The sequence below is a fragment of the Hyperolius riggenbachi genome, chromosome 4, assembly GCF_040937935.1.
Source record: "Hyperolius riggenbachi isolate aHypRig1 chromosome 4, aHypRig1.pri, whole genome shotgun sequence".
NCBI lineage: Eukaryota > Metazoa > Chordata > Amphibia > Anura > Hyperoliidae > Hyperolius > Hyperolius riggenbachi.
The window spans coordinates 326,735,302-326,743,039 of NC_090649.1; the positions used below are offsets into that span (position 1 = coordinate 326,735,302).

General features: G+C 45.0%; 1 long non-coding RNA gene across 1 annotated transcript; it reads right to left on the reverse strand.

Annotated features, from left to right (window-relative positions):
* Positions 1–4,808: 4,808 nt before the first annotated feature.
* Positions 4,809–5,830, reverse strand: LOC137570810 (uncharacterized). Its single transcript, XR_011031196.1, has 2 exons — positions 5,772–5,830; positions 4,809–4,886 (listed from the first exon to the last, which is right to left on the reverse strand). It is a non-coding gene; the product is annotated as an uncharacterized lncRNA (long non-coding RNA).
* Positions 5,831–7,738: the final 1,908 nt, after the last annotated feature.

Consider the following 7,738-nt stretch of genomic DNA (forward strand, 5'->3'; position numbering starts at 1 on the left):
CCCCTTTTTCCCATTAACATGCATAGAGCGGAACATTTTACTTGGGACCAAATATTCCCCAATGAAAGCTTAGTTTGTCTTAAAAAAAAGATATATAGATCATTTATGTGGCACGAGTACAGATTAAGTTATTGGTGATTAAACAGGGACACCGCTAAAGCGTCAAAACTGCTCTGGTCAATAAGGGGAAAACAAGGTCTGGATGCGAAGTGGTTAAAATAATCCACGCTACCATAATTAAAACCTATGTATTTTATTTGCCCGTTGGTCTCGGTTATGACACCATTTAAATTTTGTCCCTATCACAATATATGGCGCCAATATTTTATTTGCAAATAAATTTGCATTTTTTCCATTTTGCATCTATCACTATTTACAAGCTAATAATTTAAAAAAAAAAATGTTCGTAGTATACCCCCTTCAAATGCATATTTAAAAAGTTCAGACCCTTAGGTAACTATTTGTTTTTTTATTGTATTTTTTTTTTCCAATAAAAATTTTATTTGAGTAATATTTTGGTGTGGGAAATAGTTAATTTTTAATGTTATTACATGTGTAAATTATAATGTAAAAAATATGTAGATGTAGTTTTACTATTTGGCCACAAGATGGACACCTTGGGTTTTTCTCACTAACCGGAAGCACAAGGATGACTCAGAAAATTTTACGTGCAGAAAGACTGAAGCCTCTTTTAGGAGCGCTTCAGTTTTTCTGCTGGGGACATGGATCAGTGATCGGGAACCATGTTCCCGTTCACTGATCCCAGGGCTGCCGGGGGACAGCATGGGGGCGTGCGCCACTGCACCAGAGCAACCGGCCGGACGTGAGCTTCACGTCCGGGCGGCAGAAATGGTTGTTGCCTCCTGTGTAGTTATTTTCACACGCAGTTAATTAACAGCCCATCTTTAACTTTAGAATTCTGGAGTTATTTTAAGGATTGAAGAGTTAACTTGGTACTTATCCGTTAGCCGGGCGCATCCGGCAGGTGGCGCTAATTGCTATTCCCCCTCCAGGCTGACATGGATAGTAGGGAAAGATGTTACTCTGGTGGAGTTTTGTCGCCACCTGCCGGATGCGCCCGGCTAACGGATAAGTACCATTAACCACTTGAGGACCCACCCTTTACCCCCCCTTAAGGACCAGCGCTGTGCTGAGTTATCTGTGCTGGGTGGGCTCTGCAGCCCCCAGCACAGATCATGTAGCAGGCAGAGAGATCAGATCACCCCCCTTTTTTCCCCACTAGGGGGATGATGTGCTGGGGGGGTCCGATCTCTCATGCCTGCATGTGGCTGGCGGGGGGGGGGCAGCTCAAAGCCCCCCTCCGCGGCGAAATTCCCCCCTCCCTCTCCTACCTGCTCCCCCCCCCCCCTCCCGGAGATCAGGGCTGCACAGGACGCTATCCGTCCTGTGCAGCCAGTGACGGGACGTCCCCTGTCACATGGCGGCGATCCCCGGCCGGGGATCGCCGATCTGCCTTACGGCGCTGCTGCGCAGCAGCGCCGTACAAATGTAAACAAAGCGGATTATTTCCGCTTGTGTTTACATTTAGCCTGCGAGCCGCCATCGGCGGCCCGCAGGCTATTCACGGAGCCCCCCGCCGTGAATTGACAGGAAGCAGCCGCTCGCCCGAGCGGCTGCTTCCTGATTAATCAGCCTGCAGCTGGCGACGCAATACTGCGTCGCTGGTCCTGCAGCTGCCACTTTGCCGACGCGCGGTATGAGTGCGCGGTCGGCAAGTGGTTAACTTAGACAGAAGAGTTAACTTTAGGTTTGCCTGAGGTAAAATGTTTCCTGAATACTACATGCCTTATCACCATGGTGACAACTCTAGAAACGTTATTAAAGACAGGAGATAAGCTTAGTGGATTGAGGCCTGTGTCAGTTATTTATGCAGCTAGATGGCAGTTCCTCTCTAGTCTGTACTTGAGATTTCAGTTGCCATAGAATAAGAGCATATTTTGACAATTTTAGAATTTAAATATTCTTATTTATTTAAACCAGATCCTGTATTCTTTCTACAAATGGCAAAATATGGCCTGCAGTATTTTTTTTTTCTCCACTTCTCCAAAGCCTTAGCTTTTGCGCTCACAGCAGGTAGTTGCAAACCTCTAAATATATAAATGCAGCTTCATTAATGTGTACCAACTTTGGTTTCTTGTGTTTCTTCAATTGTGGTTGAAACCTAATGGGACTGGAATTGTGCACAATATGAAGGTAAGTGAAGTGTAGAGTGCACTCCTGAATTAATGTAAAACTTTGCACAGACATTGGTTCAGTTTTCAGTTCTTTCCCATTGTGCAGAGGACAAGGGGGGCATTAGTTCTGATTGGAGAGATATCTTGCCATCTGCTGGGAATGTATGTACAGGAAAGCAAACCATATGTAGGCTGAATGTTACCAAAGCGTCAGACTGATTAATCCCCATCCAACTGGAGTTCACTCCTATAGTAATTAAAACTTGGAATACATGGTACATTCAGTGTTTATAGATAGGAGTCTATTGAGCATCAGTTGGACCATCTATCTGCCACTGCTTCTTCACATCTCACCTTTGCATACAAATGTGTACAGTTCTTCACCAACTTGGAATTTTTTGCCTTCATAGACCATCTCCAGTTACCCTCCCTGGTGGTGACCCTGAGTCAGGCTTGGGGTGGAAAAGCCAGGAGTGGTGATCGCAAGCCTGACGGGGTAGCTGCTGGGGTATAGGCAGAGCCTGCAGCAGGTGTAAACTCCCATCCCCAAGGATCCAGGTGCTGGCAGCCATTCTTCCTGTCTTCGGAGGCTCTGGATCCCTCTGGTGAGATTGGGGTTTGTCATCATGATCACTATAGGGGTACAGTGCCTCCGGAGGACAGAGGGAGAATTGCAGTGCTGGATCCCAGGGAGCTGAGTAGGTGCAGGGCTGCTGCAGTATGATTTTTTTTTCTGGTTTTAGGGTCAAAAACCGTGAGAAAAAAATTGCACCGCTTTTAGACTCCAGAAATAATCATGCCACCAGGGAGGTTAAAGTGAACCGAGCATCATTTTTAACACCCAGGGCAGCTCTATAGCAAATAAAAAATGCATTCTAAAAAATGTGTTTTATTATTAAAAAAAACTTTCATTTTACCTCATTTTTTAACATCTAAGGGTTAAAATAGCCGCTTTGTCCGTCGCGGACGCTGAGCAGGAGATGGTGGAAAACAGATAAGAAATCGCCTCATTAGACTTAATTGACCACAAACAAACCCCCATTGTACTTCAAACAGAAAACTTTAGTTACAGTTGAAGAATTTTACACCTAGCCTGGATAATGCCAGTGGTAAAACAGCAGGGATTGAGCTTCTGAACAATGGCAGCCCTTGCAGCTATTTGAAGCCAGGAGCTGCTTAGATCCTTTTAAGGGGCTTACTGGAAACAATTGGTTGTGCCCAAATTGCCTCTAGTCCAATCAGATTGGATCGAAAAACTGATTCCATTAACCCTCTTGCTGGTCCAATTCCCACGGCAAGGGGGCAGCGCAGCACTTTTTTTTTTTAAATCATGTAGCGAGCCCAGGGCTTGCTACGTGATAGCAGCTGAGCAGCGGCATCTCTGCAGCCACTTCCGATCGCCTCCGGCGATCAGAGTAAGCAGGAAATCCCGTTCAAAATGGGATTTCCTGCTGGGCTTCCCCGGTCGCCATTGCGATGGGGCGGGATGACGTCACCGGCGCCATGGACGCCAGGACATCAGAGGGAATCCCGATCCACCCCTCAGCGCTGCCTGCCACTGATTGGCCAGGCTGCGCAAGGGGTCTGGAGGGGGGGGGGGGGGGCGGCGCGGCGGGTATCGGCGGCGGCGAGCAGATGTTACAAGCAGCTAGCAAAGTGCTAGCTGCATGTAACAAAAAAAATGTATCCAAATCGCCCCAACGGGGCCTGAGAAATCCTCCTGCGCAGATTACCCCGAGCTGAGCTCGGGATAACCGGCAAGGAGGTTAATCTGATTCGCTAACTGAAATGCATAAGTTTGCACACAAGATGGAATTGCTTGCATCTCTAACGATCTCTACCCAGATCCAGAATGAGAGAAAGGCAGAAGGTGCTCACTTTTGAAATGTTAGAAAAAGTACATAAAAGGCTGAATTCGTGGTAACAATCACAACTCACATTTCATTACACATACATATAAAATGATGCAATGAAGTATTCCAAAGGGAATGTATGAAATTCTTTTAGAAAACTATAAAAAGTAAAGTGATATCACCACAAGCAACACAAGATGAACAGGATGAACACTGCAAGCAACCCAAACCCCATGGCAGTTCAACTGAACAGTGAGATGAAGTACAGGTAAGGGGTTGTGGGCACCTAAGCACTTTCTGCCTCCAGCTGCTGCTTTCAAGGTTCATCACGCACTATTTAAAGGAGAACTGTAGTGAGAGGTACATGGTGGCAGTCATATTGATTTATTTTTAAGCAATACCAGTTGCCTGGCAGCCCTGCTGAGCTATCTGCCAGCAGTAGTGTTAATCACACCAGAAACAAGCATGCAAATTATCTTGTCAGAACTGACAAAAATGTCAGAAACACCTGATCTGCATGCTTGTTCAGGGTCTAGGGCTAAAAGTATTAGAGGCAGAGGATCAGCAGGCTAGCCAGGCAACTGGTATTGCTTAAAAGGAAATAAATTTGGCAGCCTCCATAATCCTCTCCCTACATTTCTCCTTTAAAGGATATACGTAAAAGGGAAAGAGGCGCCCTGATGTAATAAAAGCATCTAAAATCAGCTTAAAATCGAAAAGTGATATGAGGTAGCTTACCTCAATGACGAAACCTCTGTAGTTAATACAAGGGATTTTTATTAGCACAGGCAACGCGTTTCGCGGGTCTCAGCCCGCTTCATCAGGCCAGTAAAAGTGCCTATAATAGCAACAAGAACTCCTCAATATACTTGTACATGTATATCAAACATAATAGTAAAAAATGTTCTACCAAGATCATAAACATTGCATCATATCATATTGATCAAATTTTTAGATGCGTTTTTGTACATACATAATGTGTTTTTATAAATTATTATTATGTAAGAAAGAGTAATACTGGTGATAATCGTTAGCAGTAAAGATACTAATCGCAAAAAAAGGAGGAAAACTTAATGGGCCTGATTCACAAAGCGGCGCAAACCGTCCAGCACGGGCGCGCCAAAACAGCCAGCATGCGAAGCGCCGCCCGCGGACCCCCGCACGCGCAAAACGCCACAACCCGCGCGATCGCGGCCCCCCGCGAATCGCGGCAAAACGCGCGCGCAAGAGCCCGCAACCACGCGAACCACGGAACCCCGCGCGCGCAAAAGCCCGCGAACGGCACCCCACACGCCAACCGCCCAGCACACCCACGCCAAACAGCCCGCACCGCCCCGCGAACCAGGGAGTAAATTCAATAATAATTATAATAATAGTCGCTGCTTTATAAAAATAAATAATAAGTATCAACATTGTTGGTAATATTGAGAATCCATAGTAAAAGTATATCGCTCATAAAATCATAATATAAATTTGTATAAACACAAATAACAATTAGGACTTGGCCAGCTATTGAATATAAATATACATATAAGTCAAACTAAGGTGGTATCTCACAGCTACATAAGCTATTCGATCACAGCGCTAGTTGCTCTTTAAAAAATAGACTGGTCACAAATAGAAAGAAAAGACACAGTATTTCATTGTGCTAAGTTTGAGTATGGTGGGTGAACAGCAGGGGGAGCGTTAGGTGGTCTGCAGGAATGAGAGTCAGAGCACTTACCAAATAGAAAAGATCATCTAGCATAGGGAGCCTCTGTAGGGGGCTCTGCAGAGCTGTCTTAACCACCCTGGCGTTCTGATTAAATCGCCAGGGTGGCTGCGGGAGGGTTTTTTTTAAATAAAAAAAAAACTATTTCATGCAGCCAACTGAAAGTTGGCTGCATGAAAGCCCACTAGAGGGCGCTCCGGAGGCGATCTTCCGATCGCCTCCGGCGCCCAGAATAAACAAGGAAGGCCGCAATGAGCGGCCTTCCTTGTTTTGCTTATATCGTCGCCATAGCGACGAGCGGAGTGACGTCATCGACGTCAGCCGACGTCCTGACGTCAGCCGCCTCCGATCCAGCCCTTAGCGCTGGCCGGAACTTTTTGTTCCGGCTACGCTGGGCTCAGGCGGCTGGGGGGACCCTCTTTCGCCGCTGCTCGCGGCGAATCGCCGCAGAGCGGCGGCGATCAGGCAGCACACGCGGCTGGCAAAGTGCCGGCTGCGTGTGCTGCTTTTTATTTGATGAAAATCGGCCCAGCAGGGCCTGAGCGGCGACCTCCGGCGGTGTTGGACGAGCTGAGCTCGTCCAGACCGCTCAGGTGGTTAAATAACTTCTGTAATGTCTGAACAGCATGCTTGCTGAAAAAGGGGGCGGTACCGGAAGTTATTGATGACATCATCACACAAAGGGCCGCCCACCGGAAGTACTGGCGGCACCATTTTGGTTCTGGGCGATGTATAGGGAAAGGCTATTGAATGCCAGCACTTTGCTGATTTAATAGAGAACATCCAGATGCTGGGGGAAAAAAGATTTAGTAAATGGACACTAGATGGCAGCAGTGTTAACAATTCTTCAGTATAGATAGTGCTGGAGATTTGTGCTTGTTATAAAAGCTTCTTTAAACATAGGTGACTTATAGTGAATTCTCAAGGTTGGTCTGAACTTCACTATCTCAATTGGAACCAATTTTACTAATTACATTATATTAATAATACTAAAATAGTGAATAATAATTATTATGCTAAATTATTACAAAATGCTATAAGTGCATATTGTTGGTATCAGGTTGGGTATCATAATTTGCTCATAAATTTATTAAGAAGTGTGCATGAAATAATATTTTTAGTTATGAAAAATGATTAAAAAAAAAAAAATATGATAAAAAAATAAAAATAAATAAATAAATAAAAAATTACATAAATAAATGAATAAAATATATAATAATTAATAAATATGTTTCAAAGACATCATTATAATGCCGTCATATGTGCATAGTGCGTGTTGTGCTTGTCATTTGATAGCTACTAGCTCATAAGCATTACTATTGGGGAAAAGGAACTGGAGAGGTGGAGGAGACAGTTGGAAACTAGGAAGTGTAAGTATCTGGTCCAGGGGGAAATTATGTATGGACAGAGTTGGTAGATAGTATATCTTATGGGGATGCGTATAGTGAGCTGGACCTCTGAGTTAGAAATTGTGCTCTAAACATTCATTTAAACCCTCTGGTTTGAGGGTTCTCAATCTGAAGATCCAGAACATCTCTCTTGCCCGCAACCGAGCTATTCGATCGGAGCAGGAGGGATTGTCGGGTATCTGTTCTATGGGCATGAAGAATAGTGTTTTTGGATCCGAGTTGTGGCACTCCGCGAAGTGCCTTGAGAGACTGTGTTTGGTATATGCTTTGGTGATGTTCCTTCTATGTTGGCCGAGTCTGGCTCTTATTTGCTGAGTGGTACGTCCAACGTACTGTTTTTTACAGGGGCAAGTGATGAGGTAAATAACATGGGTGGTGCTGCAGTGGAATGAATGGGTGATTTCATACGAGTCTTGTGTGATTTCACAAATGAAAGAAAGTTGCCCTGGATGCAGATAATCACAAGCCAGACATTTAGATGACTTGCATTTTTGTATATTTGGAGTGGTATTTGAACTAGGTGCATGGGATACTAGTGCTCGTGGTCTGCTAGGGGCTACAATGTTTTTG